This window comes from Perognathus longimembris, chromosome 22 (assembly GCF_023159225.1).
Source record: "Perognathus longimembris pacificus isolate PPM17 chromosome 22, ASM2315922v1, whole genome shotgun sequence".
In the NCBI taxonomy this organism is placed as follows: domain Eukaryota; kingdom Metazoa; phylum Chordata; class Mammalia; order Rodentia; family Heteromyidae; genus Perognathus; species Perognathus longimembris.
This window is the reverse complement of record NC_063182.1, coordinates 9645448-9665726: the sequence shown is the minus strand read 5'-3', so window position 1 is coordinate 9665726 and position 20279 is coordinate 9645448. Positions and strand designations below refer to the sequence as shown.

The 20279-nt window shown below is 45.5% G+C and overlaps 1 long non-coding RNA gene across 1 annotated transcript; it reads left to right on the top strand.

Moving 5' to 3' along the window:
• The first annotated feature begins 192 nt into the window (after positions 1-192).
• Positions 193-19895, top strand: LOC125340014. The gene is made up of 3 exons (XR_007208666.1): positions 193-604; positions 10328-10330; positions 19844-19895. It is a non-coding gene; the product is annotated as an uncharacterized LOC125340014 (long non-coding RNA).
• The last annotated feature ends 384 nt before the right edge of the window (positions 19896-20279 follow it).

Below are 20279 nucleotides of genomic sequence, written 5' to 3'. Positions count from 1 at the left end.
GAGATCTGAGGATCATGATTCAAAGCCAAGACTGGGCAGGAAGGTCCAGGAGAATCTTATCTCCAAAAAATTACCCAAAAAAAGGCTGGAAGTGGAGCTGTGGCTCAAGTGGTAGAATGCCAGCCTTGAACAAAAGAAGCCCAGATACAGCACACAGGCCCTGAGTTCAAGCCCCAGGATCAACACACACACACACACACACACACACACACACACACAGAGTCAAGGTATCGGAGATAAATAAATGAGTTCTGGAGTTCATGTGATATTAGGTGAACTCATATTAATTTCTTGTTTTGTAGGTAAAAAGGATCAAATACAGGCAATTTCATTTGTTCAACCTCTAATTGCCCCATATTTGCAGTTTATTACAGTTGGAAAAGGACTTGGCAGGTTTATTTACAGGTAATACACCTAACATCCCTTTAGATTACATGACTTACCAAACTCCAAACACATACCAGTAAAAAACTGGACACCAAATCAGCCCAGGTTCTTTAATTTTGAAAGGCAAGTTGGTGGTATGTAGTAAAAAGTATGTAACAGTAATCATGCTTTCTTTTTTGGAGGGGGGGGGGTCATGGGGCTTGAACTCAGAGCCTAGGTGTTGTCCCTGAGCTCTTTTTTTTTTTTTTTTTTTTTTTTTTGGCCAGTCCTGGGCCTTGGACTCTGGGCCTGAGCACTGTCCCTGGCTTCTTCCCGCTCAAGGCTAGCACTCTGCCACTTGAGCCACAGCGCCGCTTCTGGCCGTTTTCTGTATATGTGGTGCTGGGGAATCGAACCTAGGGCCTCGTGTATCTGAGGCAGGCACTCTTGCCACTAGGCTATATCCCCAGCCCCCCTGAGCTCTTTTGCTCAAGGCTAGCACTCAACTACTTTGAGCCACAGTTCCACTTCCAGTTTTCTGGTGGCTAATTGGAGATAAGAGTTTCATGAAGCCAGGTGCTGGTGGCTCATGCCTGTAATCCTAGCTACTTAGGAGGCTAACATCTGAGGATTATGGTTCAAAGCCAGCCTGGGCAGGAAAGTCCATGAGACACTTATCTCCAATTAACTATTCAAAACCCAGAAGTGAAGCTGTGGCTCAAAGTGGTAGAGCACTAGCTTGTGCAAAAGAGCTCAGGGACAGCATCCAGGCCAAATTCAAGCCCCACAACCAACCAAAAATAAAAAAAAAGAGTTTCACAGACTTCCCTGCTTTGCCTGCTTGGGCTGTCTTCCGGCTTTGGCTCTCGACCTCCTGAGTAGCTAGGATTACAAGTGTGAGCCACTATGCCCAGATTTTAATGAGGGCATTTCTAACAGAAACACCATCCCTAGGAATTAGTCCACCAGGAATATCTGAAAAAGTATGCAATATATATAAATATACAAAATATGAACATATAAAAGTCCACAGTTACTGTGGACTGTGATTATGAAATTTTAACCCTAATGCCTCTAATATAGTTAATCCCTGTGACTCAAATCAATATGGTTAAAAAGTAGTCAGTTTCTTTGCTGACATAAAAACACACCCAAATTCATATTGATTAAAAATAAGAAAATCCACCAAGAAAGAAAATTACCATTTACAAAAGATGTTTTCATTTAAATGCACTGAAGTATGTAAAGTATCTGACAGTAGGTATTTGGTCCTTCTCCCCCCAAATCCCTCTTTCATTCTGCTCAGATGTTTGTAAATAAACCCAGCTTACAGGCCTAGCTCCACCACCAAGTAGCTGTGTGAGCTCAGGCAAGAAGCTTCAGGTCCCTCACGTGTAAAATTGAAACAACCATGGCACCTCCTTCCAAAGGTGCTGACGTTACAGGAGCTAGTACATAAAATGCTCAGTACACTTTACTCAGAGCAAGTATTTCAGAAACCGTCACCTGGACAGAGACACCCATCTCTGAAACCCGAAGAAACAAGATTTCTTGGGGCTTGTTGTTGTATTTACTTTTGCTCTCTTATCTCTTAAAAAAAAATCACCTAGTACAAACACATAAATCCTCATATGTATTTCCCATCTTGAAACTAAATTAAAAAGTAAAAGCCTTTTCTTTTTTCAAGAAGTGTTTATCCCACTACACTGTGGCAATATTAGACATTCCAATATTTAATGTAGCTTCTAAAGAGAATTCATTATTTCATTACCAAACTGATAAAGTACTTTTCTGAGAAGTTAATATTAACTGGGTCATTCCCAGGTAAGTAAATTGTTTATCAAGTACTGCTTACGGGGCCTCTCTGAGATACGCAGCACACTGGGCCCTTTTCTATTTAGGGGTCAAATGCAGGCTTCTCTGGCCTGTAGGAGTGTGTGTGGTTAGGCTAGGATCTTAGAAGCCACAGAAGAAATCTTTTCCTTCCAGGGTTATGTAAAACCAAACTTAAGCCTGACCAGGACTTTCTAAGTAAGGACCTTCTCAGTGAATTCTGAGTATTACTAACCCAGACAGGCTTAGTTCCATAGACCTTCAACCTGAAAGATCTGTGTGATTCTATAAACAGATTGGAATTAAAAGTCAATTCACCTCCAGTTCCGACCCAGTATCTCAGTCCATAAAGACTTGTTGGTTTTGAGTTCACTCTGTAGCAAGACTGCAGAGAACTAGTGGGGACAGGGCAGCTCTCTGTCTGAACTTGGCAAGCTTTTGCCAGGTAGACCTCCAAAAGGCAGGTGGCCTTGTTGAGGTCAGTACAGGGTGCGTGGCTTTCTGTTTCACAACTGAGCAGTGACACAGAGGAGGCTGGAGCCCAATCCCTGCTTCCCATTCCTGGGTCTTCCTACCGCTCATGAATGATCATCCTTCCAATTCTACTTCTTGGAAATGGAACCTCCACCAGGTTAAAATAGCTCATTCAAGGTCAGAAGAGCAGTCAAGCAAGAGCTGGCCATGTGAACCAGCAGATTCTAAAGTCCCAGAGGGCGGGCCCACGGGCCCTCCCTCCCCCTGTGCCCTAGGTAAATGTTTTTGTTGATTGTGTCCCAGAGCCCGCAGTGTAGAGGAAGCCGCTCTCCTAAGTGAGCACCGCACATTCAAACTGCAGATTGAGACGGGACGGCGGGGCAGGCACACCACACCCTCCTGGGTCCCCAGTGCTCTGACCTAGCAGCCCAGGAAGGTCTCTGGGGCGCACACACACAAGGGCTAGTCGTGGTAACCAAGTGCATTTTATGTCTCAACGACCCCTAGGAGAGTGCCCCCAGGTTCCAGGTGACATAAGCCCTCCGGGCTTCCCAGACCTTCAAGGCCACTCTCCTGTGACCCTTCCTTCTCTGCAAGAGACCCTTCTGCACACATAAGCTCCCCCACTCCAGAGCCCTGCTTCCCCCCCCCTTCCCCCCTACACCCCCACCTCCTTGCTGAGGGGGAGCCCAGAGATTGAATCCTCAACTCTCCATCTATCCTACCCACCCAGCCAGGGGGGAGGGGGGGACCTTCTCAGAGCTGAGAGTTGGGGCGTGGGGTGGGTCCCCCCAACACCAGAGTGAGGCGTCAGGGCACGAGTGCACCCACCAGCTCTGACACACATCCCCGAGCTGGGGACTCCACCAGGGTTCGGTTCCCAGGAAAGGACATTGCTGTGGGAGCTACTGCAAACAAGTGGGGGCAATCAGGGGTCCCCTCCGCCCGTGCGGGGTGGGGGGGAGGGGGAAGGAAAGGGGGGAAACGCAGCAGCGCGCAACAGGTGCGAGTGCCGAAGAGCCGGAGCGCGCGCGCGGCGAGGCGTGGTGTGGCGGTTTGCACACTTATTGTCACGGGGAATGCTAAGCCGGATGGCTGCACCTGACGCTGCAGGTGCCTCCCACCCGAGAAGAAAGAAGGGAGCCGCGCCTCGGACCCGGCAGGGACTAGAGGACACGCAAAGACCCCACCCCCCAGCCAGGGGGGCCGACCCTCGCGGAGCCCGCGCCCCCCGCGCCCCCCGCGCCCCAGGGGCTGCGGATCCCCGCGGAGCCGCGCGCGGGGCTCACCTGGCGCGGCTGCTCCATGCCCGCCCAGGGCGGCTGGCTGCCCCCGCGTCCCGGCCGGCCGTGGCGCGCGCCCCGCAGCCCCGCATGGAGCGCCCCGGGCCCCCGCGCACCTCCGCACCCCGCAGCGCGCTCCCAGGTGAAGAGTCGGATCGCTCCCCTGGACTCGGGCTGCGAGTCTGAGCCTCTACTCCCCCCCCCCCCAACCCCGCCACACCCCCCCCCCCACGTCCGGAGGAGGCCGGCTGCCGCCTGGGTCCTAGCGCCCCTACCGGGGTGTGGGGCCCCGATTTTAAGCCGATTAGCGTCTCCGCCCCGAGAGGAAGTCTGGTCTTCCTGGAGCTACTGAACGCGCTACACACAGTGCTTGGGATTCCGGGCCTAAGTATCTCTTTAAACGTCTCTGTCTCTGCTGATCACGCGCCCCTTGCTGGGTGGGGGTCCCCAACGGGGCCAGAAAGGGATAAGGATCAATTTCTTTCATCAACTTAAATTTGCATGCATATATATATATACATACATACATACATATCACTCACTTTAAAAGGTGTGAATATGTCTGTATAGACACATACATAGTATATGCTAAATTGTTTTTCAACCCAAAAGCTTGTATTTAATAACCGGTAAGCAACACACTAGGGGGGTGGGTATTATTTCTTAGTGTGGAGACAATCTGCAATCATGAGTCACACGTGGGTCAAGCCAAACAAAGGCTCAGCTACTTTTCCTGAGCCCTGCCCCTGCTCTATAGACTCCCACCCATCTGGGTAGGGAGCTGGGATCATTGAAAGTCCACCGGCAGACACTAGGAAGTTTTCACTTGCCAAAGGTAACCAAGTGTTCCTAATTAAATGTCTGGGCTGCAAAGAGACCTGGCATCTTGCTTGCTATAATCCCTGCACAGGTGCCCACATCTGGCTCCTCGCTTGTGGAGAGATTTCTAAGGAAGACCTCGAGAGAGCACTGGCAAGGGCCTTTCTTTTCTCAGCTACCCACAGGGCTGAGTCTGTCCAGCCAAAACCAAGACCAATCTGTTCCTGCTGACTTTCTCATCCTGATGAGATTTTTAACAGCAGCATGGGAAAACAAGTCATTTTTAAAAGTAAAACCCACTTCATAGGACATAGAGAGACAAAGAGAAAATAATTATATTGGTGTTAACCATATATATATTATAGTCTTACTATATGGCATGAGAGTTGTATTAATAATAAAAAAAAACCTTTCTGGACTTTTCCTAGGAGCTCAAAGTACTTCTTCTTTTGGTAGGGTTGTTTTTTTGGGGGGGTGGGTTTGAACTCAGGGCTCTGTGCTTGCTAGGTGGGCACTCCATCACGGAGCCATTCCTCTGCTCTTTAGTGTATTGGTTAATTTTAAGATGGGGTGTCCTTTCCTGTCCAGATACAGTCATGGGGGCTGGGGATATGGCCTACTGGCAAAGAGTGCTTACCTCGTATACATGAAGCCCTGGGTTCAATTCCCCAGCTAGAAGTGGCGCTGTGGCTCAAGTGGTAGAGTGCTAGCCTTGAGCAGAAAGAAGCCAGGGACAGTGCTCAGGCCCTGAGTCCAAGCTCCGGGACTGGCCAAACAAACAAACAAAAAAACCCCAAATACAGTCATGGCCCTCAGACCTCCATACACCTATTTAGGTGTTCAGTGGTAGCTAAAATGACAGGCCCATAGCCACCTGACCCCAAAGCTTGGTTGAGAGAAATGTCAAATGTGGTTGGCCTTGAACCACAGTCTTCTCAATCTTAGTCGTCTAAGTAGCTCACATTATAGAGAGCCACCAGCTCCTGCCTTTTAAATTACTTTGCCACAAAAACATTCTTTTTTTTTAAAAATTTGTTTATTGATTGAACACAAATTTTTTTACAAGGTGTTGTGCAAAAAGGGTGCAGTTACATAGTAGGGCAGTGTGCACATTTCTTGTGATATCTTATGTCCTGTTTTTCTAGCCCTTCTCTAGGTCAGGTAGACATATATACAATATACAATGTATCAAGAACATATATAGTATTCACAGACTTGGTCTTTACTGTCTCTCCGTCTCCATTTGTTAACAGTCATATATCAGGGAGACACAAAAACATTCTTATGTGAACAGAATCTAAGATAGCCTCTAGTTGTCCCCATGTCCTGCTTTTATATGCTGTGGCATCCCCTTCCCTTGGGTATGAATGGAACCTGTGACTTGATACCTTCGAATGGAAAATGAAAAGGGTGATGGAGATGTTATTTCAAAAACCATATACGCTCATAAATACATTTAGGTTAGATATTATTTAGGTCACACAGTCTTGAGAGGAATCTCTTCCTCATTTTGGCTTTGAGAAATCAAGAAGCCATGTTGGGAGGTCCATATAGCAAGGAACTGAAATGAAGAAGATGTTGGACAAGATTCTATAAAAGACAGGCCCTCGGTCCAACAGCGAAGAGGCCAAATCTTGTCAACAACTAGGGAGCTTGGAATATGAACATCTCCCAGCTGAGCCTTAAGACGAGGCTGCAGCCCCAGGGGACACACCGATTGCACTTCCACATACGATTCTAAAACAGAGGACCCAAAAGGCCATTCCCAGACCTCTGACCCACAGAAACTATGATAATAAATAGTATCATGTTTTCAAACTACTTTATTTGTGGTGACATATTATGTAGCAATAGCAAAATTAATATACTTCTTCCTTCCTCAGATGAAAAAAGGTAGTCAAGGGGAGTTAGATAGAAGGGCCAAGGCCACTTAACTTAGCGGCATAATCTGGCATTATTTCAGTCAGAGTTTCTAGTTCCATACAGAAAAGGGAAAAAAAAACCCACAGAATAGTTGAGACATAAGAGGATAAATAATCATGTTGAGGTCGAGATATGATGAAGGATAAAACAAAAGAAAATCGCAGTAGGTTAAAGAACAATTTGAATCAACAGTTTGGCCCAAGCCAAATGTGTGTGTGTGTGTCTGTGTGTTTTCAGAAAGAAGAGTACATTTTCAAGAAAAAAGAAAGAATGGTAAAGGTAAAGGCTTCATATCTTCTAATTTTTGATAAAAGAAAAACCCAGACCATATGATTTGCTCCCCTGAAAGTGGGGGTTTCCCAGGACAGCTCTCGAGAAGTGATAGGAAGATGTCTGTGCACAGCATGCGTGGCAAATGGTCTATTGTTCCTGCCATATTACACAAAAAGAGGCAGCTTCTCAACACTCTTAGCTGGAGTTCCCAGGTTTGCATGTATTCTTAGGCTTTAAATTGTCTTTGGGTGCTTAATGTTTTAAAGTTTTCCACTGCATCTCTGCTAAGCTACAGCAAAATAGAGCCCAACACTTATCCCACTAGAGATTTATCACCTACCATTCATCTTGAAGGCCACTATGGTTGTATGGCTTTAATAGAGGAATAGAAGGAGAGAAGGAGAAAGAGGGAGGGAAAGAAAGGAGGAAGGGAATGGCATAGGCAGAAAGAACGAAAGAAAGAAAAAAGAACCAGTGATATAAAAATTCCCTGTCTAGCTGGAGTTTGGCTTTGGGGGTCTAAAATTGTTTAATGCAGCCCATGTTTCCCAATGCTGACAAACTGGCATGTGTCTAAGTGAGTCTTACCAGGAGCTTACAGTAAAGCTTTCCAGACAGATCTGACTCCTAAAGCTACTTACCAATCCAAATTCAAAGAGCCAACTGGTATACCTCATTCTTGTTCTCTATACCAACCAGTCACCACTTCTCTACAGTAGCACTGTCCTGTGCCTCCTCCCCAACCCCACATACACCCTTTGCTTTGCACCTCTACTGGCAGGAATGAAGCAGTCTGGGTCCCAGGCATCTCTCTCTAGACCAATCCAGGTGCAAAAGCAATAATAGCCAACACGGTAAGTGGGAATTCACCTATCATTGTTCATACCCATAAGCATCTTCCCCTTTCCCACAGGATGGGGCTTGAAATTTCCTTAGTGTGTTGTCTTACTAATCAGTTCAGCATTGCTTTATCCTAAGTACTTGTAAATATTTCTATTCACAGTAGTTTTTTGTGCTTGAGGCTGTTATTCAGACATTCACTTCTTTACACACTGTGTATGTACATTGGGTAGACATTGCTGGGGGCAGGGATGCAAAGAAATGAACGGCAAAACTTGGCTTTGCCATGTTACAGCTTTGCGAATGGATCCATGTGTGTATTGTTTGAACAACAGCTGGAATAAGGTGGTTTCTGATTGGTTGATTGGCTTTCTCATGGTTCCAGATAGGCTGTGGCATCTACCTGCTTCAGGTCATTGGTTCAACTAGCAGAAATGTGAAGAAAGGCGGAAATGTTTTGTTTTGTTTTTTTTAATTAAAATGTTTTTTTTTTATTGGTGTCCATGAGTATCTGGTCCCAAGGAGACTACTATTGTGGATAAACCACAAATGCTAGAATGCATAGAGTTCAGTTCAAAATCATTCAAATTTACCTATAGGCTATATCCAATAGGTCAAAGTAGCCATACCTTGAAACTGCATGAAGTAGCTACATTACTACCATATATTACTATTGTATACATGAATACTATTCACCAAAAGCTAGAGATTGTTACATGCTATATACCTCAGATACCACAGATACTTGATTCATTCCTCACATAATGCTTTCTAGTTTCCACTAAAGACATACTACCCTTCAACTAACCTAAAATCCTCATTTTATCACTTAAAGCACATTGTATTTCCTCTGTGGCTTGGGAAGATTAGTGTAACTTTTTCTTTTTTGGGGGGAGAGGGAACCATTTGATCTTAGGAGGCAGATTTTCACAAAATTAAGGACAGGGAAACAGATCATACAATGGTTTTTATACAATAGATGATAACCGGGGACTTCCTGGAAGATTCTCTGTATTGGCTGAGCTGCATAAAGCACATACACACACACACACACACACACACAAAAAAAAACTTAATTGCTTTCCTTTTGAAATTTCTTTTGATCTACTATCATTGCTGACTGTGTAGCCAAACCATGTGTAATAAACCTGCAAAGTAGATGAGCTTACTACAAATGACTCAGGGCCATGTAAGGTTAGAAGAGCTGTGACTACTGATAACATAATTCTCATTCCACTGGGAAGGCTAGAATAAATGGAGTGCACTGTTTAGGTGCCTTGAAACCTATCGTTGGTTTTCCTTCCCCAAAGACTGAGGATGCCAAAAGTGCTGACAAGCTGGTGCTTACCACAGGATGAAAGACCAGGAATATCAAGTGCTATTAGATTTCACAGTTTCTGGAAAAGTCCTGGTTTACCTTCTATGAGCATCAAAGTCACTAGAGCACAGGCATTAAACGCACCCTTTGTCATTCATCCATCACGTTGACATAGTATCATGTCATCATTATCCTCTCTGCCCTCAGCTGCCACAGGTGACCTACCTCAGTTTAAATCTGCGAGAAGATTCAGGATCCTCGCCCTTATTTTCCCAAATCATCTTGAAATTTCAGACAGAATCATCCAAAGGTTCTCAGAGAAACTCAAATACACCACATACAGAATTCTAGACCAGGTATTTCCCAATCTAGATCCCTACTGTCAGGATGAACCAGAAAAGAATAGAAAGAAGAAAAAAAAGGTAGTTCAGAGTAACTAGCAGTTGTTACATGGATGAGCATTAGCTCTGTCGCTTGCAGTTACATACTGTCAAAGATTTATTGTTGCTGGATCTAGTGGTATATAAGAGAAATCCCAGCACTTAGAAGGCAGGGGCAGAAGAAACTAAACTTTGATTGAGGCCAGCCTGGGCTACCTAGCAAATTTATGTAGTAAGACCCTCTGTTTCAACAATCAACAAACAAAATGAATAAAAGTAGACTGGCAAGCTCAGCATTATCAATAAAATCTCTCATTTTCATTTGTTGGCAGGAATACAATGGTGTTGGCTTGGTACTTGTATCTAAGGATACATTCTTTAAATGTCACACATTCTTCAAATGTATTCAAGAGCCCAGCCTCTCTCACTGTTTACTACTGATGCTTAGGCCCCAGAGGCCTACATGTCAAAGGTTTGGTGTCCTAAGGTGATGGGGTCTTTGGGAGGTAGGCCTGAGTGAGGTTCCTTAGATCATTTGGAGTACACCCTGGAAAGGAATAGTGGGACTCTGGCCCGTTCCTCTTTCTCTCTTTTGTGTCCTAGCTATGCAATGAGTAGAGAAAATCCTCTCACTTCTGGGCACTCCTGCCATAATGTGCTATATTTTGAACAGAGCAGATGAATGGATGGTTCCCATTCACTGAGTCAAAGAAGGGTGGGAAAAGCACCAGAAAAGAATAAGTAGGAAGTCAAGAGCTCTGCTTTGGCCTTGCTAAGGGTGAGTCTCCTTTAGACATCCAAGGGAAAATGTCAAGGAGGCAGTTGGCTCTCCCTGTCTGGAGCTCAGTAGAAAAGTCTGGGCTGGAGTCGTAAACTGGGGAGTCACCAGTGTATAGAGTCCACTGGCAGCTTCTGATTGGACGAGGTCACCAATGAAGGACAGATCACCAGGAAGAAAACCAGGGCAGAAAACTACATTCTGGGCTGCCAAATGTTTGAGTGTGAGCAGAGGAGAAGATGTCTGTAGAGATAAAAGGCAGGGGCCATAAGATAGGAGGGAAATCCACACAGACAGTGAAACTGTTTAAATGTCCCCTGATGGAAATAGCTAGAAAATGGAATCTCCTGAAACATTTTACACAAGAAAGACATGGGAATAGGTGCACCATATCTATAAACCTGGTGAATGGCAGAATCTTAAGCGTAGAGAAGACCAACGAGAGCAGAGATAGCATTAATAATAATCCAGGGGGGAAAAGACAGAGGAAGAAAGGAGGAAGGGAGGGAAGGGAAGAAAGGGAAAAAGGAAGGAAGGAAGGAGGAGGGGAGGAAGGGAGGGATGGCTTTAGGAATAAAGGGAAAGAAAAGAAAGAGGAAAGAAATTCAAGGGTGAAATAGGACTTGGGAGCCCATGGGTTGTTAGAGATGACTTCGAAATCCTGGTAACATATACAAAGACGAAACAGGTTGGCTAGAGTAAATGCTCATGGAGAGAAGTTTTGAACATGTTTGTTGTGAAGTGCCCACATTTTCCTCAGGAAAGATATTTAGTAGGTAAGAAGAACTAAAAGAAAGTCAGGCAGCAACAATATACAGATTAGATAAGAGGCTCTGAGCAGGAGACATGAAGCTAAAGTCTCAAAAATGACAACCACAGAGCAGGTAAAGGGGAGTGGCGGAGGCACATACACCTGTGTATGTATGGAAACGTCACAGTGAAACCTCCTTTGGAAAATTAATGTATGTTAATAACGAATGACATTTCCAAGGGAGAATACAAAGAACAGAAGAGTCAGGAGGGCTTACATAGAGTGCTAGGAAGTAAGAGAATCCGCTCTAACAACAGCGATGGGTCCTCGCATAACTTCTTCCAGGCCAAAGACTGAGTGGTTGGTTTGTTTTCATCCATGCTGAGATTTGAACTCAGAGATTTGCTCTTTCTACTCAAGAGCCACCTGCTAGTGCTTAGCATGTTCATAATAAAGCAATTTTACCCAATCTCTAAATTTCCTAAAGACTGCAAATGGGGATGGTTTCATCCTAACAGAAATGACAAGTTCATGAAAGATGAAGTATGTCCCACCAAGCCCAACATACATACAGTCAGCCAAGCGATGCTTTCTAGACCTGGAGGGTGGTCCCCATTGTTAAAAATGAGAGGGAGAAGCTGGAGCCAGCCCAGGAAAGTCTGTAGAACTCTTTTTTTTTTTTTTTTTTGTCAGTCATGGGGCTAGAACTCGGGGCCTGGACGCTGCCCTGAGCTCTTCAGCTCAAGGCTAGTGCTCCACCACTTTGAACCACAGCACCACTTCAGGTTTTCTGCGGGTTCGTTGGAGATAAGAATCTCACAGATTTTCCTGCCCTGCTGGCTTTGAATGGCGAGCCTCAGATCTCAGCCTCCTAAGCAGCTAGGATTACCGGCGTGAGCCACTGGCGCCTGGCTTGTAGAACTCTTACCTCCAATAAATTACCAAAGAGAAAGCCAGAAGTGTGGTTCAAGTGGCAGAATGCTAACATTGAGCAAGAAGCTCAGGGACAGAGCCCAGGCCGTGAGGAAGTCCCGGGGAAGACAAACACCGAAAAAGAAAAGAGAGACAGAGAGGGATTAAAAAAAAATAGTTGTAGTTCTCAAATGTAGCTAAGAATTAAAATGCATTTTCATCAAAATCCTTATAGGTTTTCTGAAGAAGAAACAAAAGGTTAATCCACACAAATTAGGAAATCTTTGCTCCTTAGATTTTGACCTTCACACTCTTTCTCCTTGCCCCTCTCTGTGTTTTTTTTTTCCCTCTCCTATCCCCAGTCATACTCCTCAAACACACAAACATCCCAGCTAACAAAATGCTTAGAGAGGAAAGCAGTTTCGTAGCTGAATCGGGCATGTTTTAAAAGCAGACAACCACAGGGGAGAATCAGGTGAATCAGTAAATATGGATTCTGCGGATGAGAAACAACAGTTCTGAGAACCAGTGCCCTCCTCTCCTTGCTGGAGGCTAAAGACGAAACCAACAGTGCTCTTCTCCTACTTTCTAGTTGTTCGCAAAGGCTTCCGAGACAAATGTTACAGATCCTCCAACAATTTCTCTAGTGAGCTTTGTCTACAGGGTCCTGAGCTTCCCTTCTCGAACCTATCCTGCTCTTTTCCTACCCAGACATCGACTTCCTGGCCTCTTGCTCACCTCTCCTAGTGCTTTGGCGTGGATGTCGTTTGAATGTATCCCCAAGTTGTAGAAACCGGGGTGGTGATGTTGAGAGGTGGGGTAGACCTTTAAAAAGTGGAGCCTAGTGGGAGTTGGTTAGGTTTTTAAAAGGGGCATTGACCTCAGAAGAGACTGATATACTGCTCATGGGACGCTAAGTTCTTACAAAAGGGAGTATACAGCAAGAAAATTGGCTAGCCCTCCCCACTGGCAGCCTCTTTGACTTCCTGTCTTGCCATCTGTCCCCAGCCCACATGCTCCCATCATGATATCTGTCATGGCTCTCCAGTCAGTGTTATGTTCCTTGGTTTTTCAGCCTACAAAACTATAAGCTCCATAAACCCCTTTTCTTTGTAAGTTCCCCAGCCTCAGGTATTTTGTCATAGCATTGGAAAACTACAACTGAGGAGGAAGGAATATATCTTCTATACATTCACGGATTGGCTGGTGGAACAGAATGTCTGCAGGTTCATTGGTTTATGGCCCTTTGGTGTAAGTTCATCCAAATCAGTCAGTCATTTGCATTGGAAGCCATGTGCTTATTATATACCTGTTGAATGGCAGTAGTAAAAGGATGGGTGGATGCCAGAGATTAAAAACAGGGGAATCCACCAATACTCGGCTTGCTTTCTCTGACACCTGCAACCTGTGTAGTGCCTTCCTATTGGTCCCACTATGACCACACTCCCCCCAACCCAGAAACTGCACTACAGTTTCCTAGTATCCTATCTGCAGCCTCCTACTGCAAGGGCTTTGGGAGCCGAGACTGTGTCTCTGTTGTGTTTGGATTCCCCAGTCACAAAACAAGCACTTCGTATACTTTCAGTGAATGAAAAAGATGGATGAATTAATTGATGATGAGAAGCTGAGGTTACAATGCTGCTCTTTCAAACGAGAGAAGCACTGTCCTTTATCTACCCACTAAAGTTTTCATCTAAAAGTTATCAGAGGGGAGATGAGGAAGCATAAACGCGGGGTGAATTTAATCAAAGTACATTTTATGCACATATGGAATTGTCACAGTGAAACTCCTTTATACAATTAATATACATTAATAAACTTCAAAAAAAGTTACTATAAGCAGAAAAGGACACATGGTTGCCACCTGCTTCTCAAAGGTCCAAGAATGTTAGGTCTTTGGTTTTTGTTTGGTTTTGGGGTTTTTATGTGCCAATAGTGGGGCTTGAACTCAAGGCCTTACATTCTTGCTTAGCTTTCTCATTCAAGGCTGGTGCTCTACCCCTTGAGCCACGCCTCTGCTCCTGGCTTTTTGCTATTTAGCTGGAGTTGAGAATCTCTCTGATTTGTCTTTGAGGGCTGGCCACAAACAAGTATCCTCAGATCTCAGCCTCCTAAGTAGCTAGGATTAAGAATGTTTGTTTTTTCCAGGGACTGGTGGCTCATGCCTGTAACCGCAGCTATTCAAGAGTCTGAGATCTAAGAATCACAGTTCAAAGCAAACCTGGGCAGGAAAGTCCCTGAGAAGCTTATCTCCAATTAACAACCAGTAAACTAGAAGTGGAGCTGTGACTCCACATGGTACAGTGCTAGCCTTAAGCAAAAGAGCTCAGGGATATAGCCCAGGCCCTGAGTTCAAGCTCCATGACAAAAAAAGTTTTTTAAGCTATTGATGCTAATTTTTCTGCCCTGAAACTTCCACATGCACGGGTTTTTTTGTTTATCCACTTGTTTTTGGTTTGGTGATCTTGACATTTCATCAATAAAGGTTTTCAGATGAATGTTTCCTAAGGATGCACTAAATTGCAGATAATTCTGAGGATGAGAATTCAATGATAAGCAACGTGCCCCAACTCCTATGTGCCTCAAATTTAATTTAAATCTAATTGAGTTACTACTTATTGAACTATCTCAGCCAGACACTCCTTCACCATCCATCCAATTGGCTCCCCATTTCTTGCTTTTTATAAGTATAAGAGGACAACAAGAATGTTTGAAACAGAATTGTCAAATAAAGGCTCACTGTCACTTGAGTTGTTTTGGAATCATAGGAATATTAAAACTAGAGAGGCATGTGCTTGGGTTGATGAATCCATATCTGATTGCCCCTCCAGCCTCTCCCCTGACCTGTGCTCTAAGAAGCTGATGAAGAGACTATATTAATGGGCTCCTTTCCTGCCTTCCAGGCATGCAGGGGAAGGTCACAGCCAATCAGAAGCTGAAACCCAGGATCAGGAACCTAGAGAGTAGCTGTGATCCTCCATGATGACTCAAAGCTCCTTGCCAACTCCTGTATCTGTTTCTTCCCCTGCCTGGTTATTATCGTCGTGGGGGTGGGAACTATTCTCTCAAGCCTGTGGTAACTGTGCCCCTCCTAACACTTCCCATGACTACAGGAATAAGCTTCCACCTCTCGCCTGAGTGGATTCTGATTCAAAGCCCAGGTCTGGCAAGGTCTGGGTGAGTGGCTCATGCCTCTAATCCTCATGACTCAGGAGGCTGAAGGCTGAAAAGTCCATTAGACTTACTCAGCAAAAAGCAGGCCTGGAGGCCTGGTGTAAGTAGTAGTGCAAACAAGCTATGCAAGTACAAGACCCTGATTTCAAAACTCCAATACACCAAAATGAAACAATTTTTTTAAAAAATATCAAAAACCCAGGCCTTTCAACCTACAGATGTAAAATCATAAATTCCTGAAGCAACGGCTCTACTCCAATATGTGCCCTTTCGAGCTATTAGGAAACACATCTTGGTTATACTACCCCCAGCATACTAGATGAATCTCTTTAAAAAAAAAAACTTACAAGTTGGACAGAAATATGCCAAGACTAAGGTCAAGCCTGGGATATCAGCTGAGACAAGCATTCAGGGAACTGATTGACAAATGCTCAACGTTTCAAATTCCAAAAAGTCACAGCCAAGGGCAAGGGGGCTGGGCAAGAGGAAGGAGGATTCATGTTCAAACTTGACTGTGAAGATGACATCTCCCTACGCCAGCTCTGCCTGCAAGTCCCACCCCACACAGGGCCAAGTGCCATTTCCAAGTGATCTCAGCTTTCCTTCCTCTGCCTCAAGTACCCACCGGCCCTTGTTTCCACACATCCAATCCCTCCCCAGCCTACAGGGCCTATGCAAATGACTTCTCCATATATGGTCAAGCTTTTCATGCATATCCTAATTAGAAGATAGCTTCCCCCCCCCACATCTATAGAGCACTCTATGCTTATTTATATCACTTTCTCCCACTTGTGTTAGAATTATTTATGTTCAGGTTTGTGGGGGGTTTTTTGCACTCCTAGGCCTTGAAAAGTTCTCAGAGTAGGAAAACATCTTCCCTATTTTTGTTTTCCCTGACTGACATGGCAGTTCTTCAAACACTGAATGTTTGTTGACTGACTGATAAAACAAATGACGAGCCAAAATTATTGGCACTCGGGATGATGATATAATTTCTTCGGAGTCTTTGAAAAACCAAACTATATTTCACATATCCCTCCAGAAATAGAAAACTCACAAAAGCAAGTGGCACTGTATTTGAGGAGAAATATTTTCAGATTGTTTCCATATGTGTTTCTATATATAAAGGTTTATGTAATATTTTAAATCAAATTCAACACCATGAGGCCATGTATCTTCTAGAAGCTCATAATGACAATGTAGGTCAGAGCTTAAAACAACAACCAGAAAGTTCTTAAAGGAGATTTGTTCATTTAATCTCTAGCCCTGGTCATTTTCTAGAAGTTTCCTTTCCAGGCATAGCTTGAATATCCCTTGGCAGCTGTGGACTTCTCTGACTTGCCCCAAACAGATCGGTTCTCTCCTCTGAGATCTTCTCACCCTTTGTTCCGGCCATGGCTGTGCTCTTCACCCTAGGCCTTGGGGTAACTGCTCTTAGGTGCCTGCTCTTAGGAGAGACTGCCCGACTCTAGAACCAAGGCCTGTCCCCTTCGCCTGGTGCCCAGGACAGTGCGAGGTGCTGTGGACATGACAACCTTGGTCCAAACAACAACAACAAAACTATCCCTAACTCTTAGGGCATCAGCAGTCCACACCTTTCATCCTAGCTATTCAGGAGGCTGAGATCTGAGGGTTGCAGTTCAAAGCCAGCCCATCCAGGAAAATCCATGAGACTCCTACCTTCCGTTAACCAGGAGAAATCTAAAAAGTGGAGCTGGGGTTCAAGTAATAAATAGAATGCTGGCCTTGAGTGGAAAGGCTAAGGGACAGCACTCTAGCCCTGGGGGGGGGGGGGAGGGGACACCTCACAAGCTTTATTACTCCATACTGCAGTAGCATGCCCCCAAGGCCCCAAAGGACCTTCTGAGACATGCCTCAACTGGGAGGTGTTCTGTTCCGGTGAGTTTTAAGACCAGGATGCGGGTTCCATTCATCCCTAACATCATCAGCAGCTGCACACACCTGAGCTTTGGGCATGCTGCTCTCTTCTCCTCCATCCCCCCCTTCCTCTTTCCCTCCCTCCTCCTCCTGCCCTAATCCTATCAGTTCCAGTTCTCCAGGACAGATAGCCTCTGAGTATGGTCTTGAAACCAGATACCACTGCCTGCCCGGGAACTCCTTAGAGGTTCTCCGGGCCCACTCGACCCACAGAGTCAGAACTTCTGGAGGTGACAGAGAACCTGTGCTGCAGGTCATTCTGCTACATGGTACAATTGTGGTCTGCTGTTCCAGGCTTTCTCTTAAGGGTGTGACCCCCAGAGGGACATTCCTGAATCCCAGCTCCCAACATGTACTCCATGTCTGCTCTTATTCTCTCTCATCATCATCATTTGTAATGTAGATGATTGTATTTATTTAGAGTCTGTACCAGGCCAGGAGTTCTAACAAAGGGACAGTGGCACTCTACATTGTTCCTGATGTCAACCGTTCATCAGCAGAGCCTTCCTTGCTACGTTCTCCTAACCATAGCCTTCCTGCGAGCCCCTTTTCCCACTGGTTATTTGCAAGGTGAGGTCTTGTCTTATACCTGCTCGGGCTTACTTTTGCTGTCCTGTGTCATTGGGATAACAGGTGTCAGTGTGCCCCCCCATTGTGCTTTCCCCGTAGTTAGGATTGATGGGCACCCCCAGTACACCCAGCTATTGTCTGAATGTAGTCTTGCTAACCTTCTTATGTCTGAGAGGGTCTTGAACAGTAAACTAGCCTGCCATTGCCTCCCAAGAAGCTAGGATTGCAGGCTTAAGCCACCGTGCCCAGCTTCTCGAAGGTTCCTGGAGCCCCCTGTGCTGCCTTTTGCCCCTAGCTGTGAAAGACTGGGCATGAAGACCGCAAAGTTTCACATCTCACTGTCCAGGGTGAGGCTGTGGGTCCCTATATCTCAGCTTCATCTTCCTTTCTGATGCAGAGAAACCAAACAGATAAAGGGAAAGGGCAGGGGAGGAGAGTGAGGATTCCGTTTTTAAGATTTGTTGTTCATTAAGTTTGGAGAACACAATTCTGTGAGGCAGAAGCGACTCTTTTTTTTTTTTTTTTTTGGCCAGTCCTGGGCCTTGGACTCAGGGCCTGAGCACTGTCCCTGGCTTCTTCCCGCTCAAGGCTAGCACTCCGCCACTTGAGCCACAGCGCCACTTCTGGCCGTTTTCTGTATATGTGGTGCTGGGGAATCGAACCTAGGGCCTCGTGTATCCGAGGCAGGCACTCTTGCCACTAGGCTATATCCCCAGCCCAGAAGCGACTCATTCTTGACTCTATGAAGTTTTCAGATTCTCGGTAGACTCTGACTGCGTTTGCTTTTCTCACTTTTCAAGTTCAAATCCAAGCTGGGGCTCGGCACTGCTCGGAAGTCTGGCTGGGCTGTGCTGGTATCCTGGTAGCTGGTTCTTCAACTCCAGGCCTAACAGATGGCAGCAAGATCCACTTTCTGGACAGGCACAGTGGTACATGCCTATAATCCTAGCTGCTCAGGAGGCAGAGGAAGGAGGGCCATGGGTTCGAGGCCAGCCCAGGCAAAGTTAGTGAGATCCTATAAGCCATAATAAAGGTCTGTAGTCATGGCTTAAATGTTGGAGCACTTGAATCCCTGGGTTCAGTCCTCAATACCACCTTGCTGAAAGTTCACCTGCGAATCTCAGCTCAGCACTCAGTCCTATGAGTCCACTGAGCATTCAGATTCCCAGCCTTGGAAGTCTGTCACCAAGGAAAGGCAAGTCCAGTGAAACCACCCGGCCGGGCTGAGACTCGAGCGCACCTCACTGTGGGGTTGGCTAATTCCCCAGTCCTAGTGATGAAGCTCCTACTGTGTGTTCAGGGGCAGACAGGTCCCCTTTCCAGTCTCAGCAAGTCTATAACTCTCTACAACAGACTCAGTATCTCTTTTTACAGATTTGGAAACTGATGAGGAGAACTGAATTCCAGAGCTAGCAAGCAAGGTAGTCTTTGAACCCACAGTTGCCTGGCTATATTTATGCACTTACTCCAAATAGGCCTTTGGTAATGGATTTTTAAATGATAACCAGCATTCAGACATAGTGCCTGGAGCTTGTCAGTTAGGTGTTAAGACCACACTCCCCATGCCATGGTTTCTTACAGCTTCTATTATGTCACTACTTGTTGCTAATGGAAGCAGCTTGTGTCTTACTCCTACCTCCTCACCCTTGGCTCCTATCTCCACCCCAGTGCCTAGAAGGAAATCCATGGTAGATCTGCCCGTGGCAGGCATTTGGTACTCACTGATCACCCAGACTCTCTCAGAATTGAGTCTCATGTAGGCTTTGGGGGATGACATTCTAGAGGCCTGGTCCTGAGCTGTTCCTCCTGATGTCAGTCCACCCCAGGAGCCTGTACCTGAGGGTCAGTGAGAAGAGGGGTACAGTTAGTTTTGAGGATAGTCTCTCTGGGTTCGTTGATACATAACTGTCCATTGCATATTATTTTTACCTCAATACCCTGAGTCAAATAGATCAAGAGATCTGCTGAAAGCACACAACCCATTTTGTTGTTGCTACAAGAAACCTTTCAATAAAAATAAAAACTAAGCCAGGCAACCAGGGTAAATGTAGTGAAAACTCAATAGCACCGCTTCTAAACATCTGTGGATATTTCAGGTGACAGGAATTGGCTCTGTGCTGCCCTGCCAGGTGTCGTCGTTCTTAGACTTCTTGGTTTAACTGTTTTGTTTTGTTTTTATGGGTCATAGGGCTTAAATTCAGGGCCTGGGAGCTGTCCCTGAGCTCTTCAGCTCAAGGCTAGTGCTCTACCACTTTGAGCTACAGCACCACTTCCTGTTTTCTGGGTGTTAATTGGAGGTAAGAGTCTCATGAACTTCCCTGCCCAGGCTGGCTTTGAACCACAATCCTCAGATCTCAGCCTCCTGAGTAGACAGGATTGCAGGAGTGAATACCTGGCTTCTTGGTTTAACTCTTTAGACCCTGTTGTCTCACTGAGATCTCTGCATCCAAATATGGAGTAACAAACCAGGGGTCCACACCTGTAATCTTAACTACTCAAGAAGCTGAGATCTGGAATATCTCATATCAAGACCAGCTCAGGCAGAAAAGTTCACTGGACTACATATCCAAAATATCAGCAAAAATTAGGGAAAGAAGTGTGACTAAAATGGTATCACATCAGCCTAGCAAGCATGAATTCTAGAACC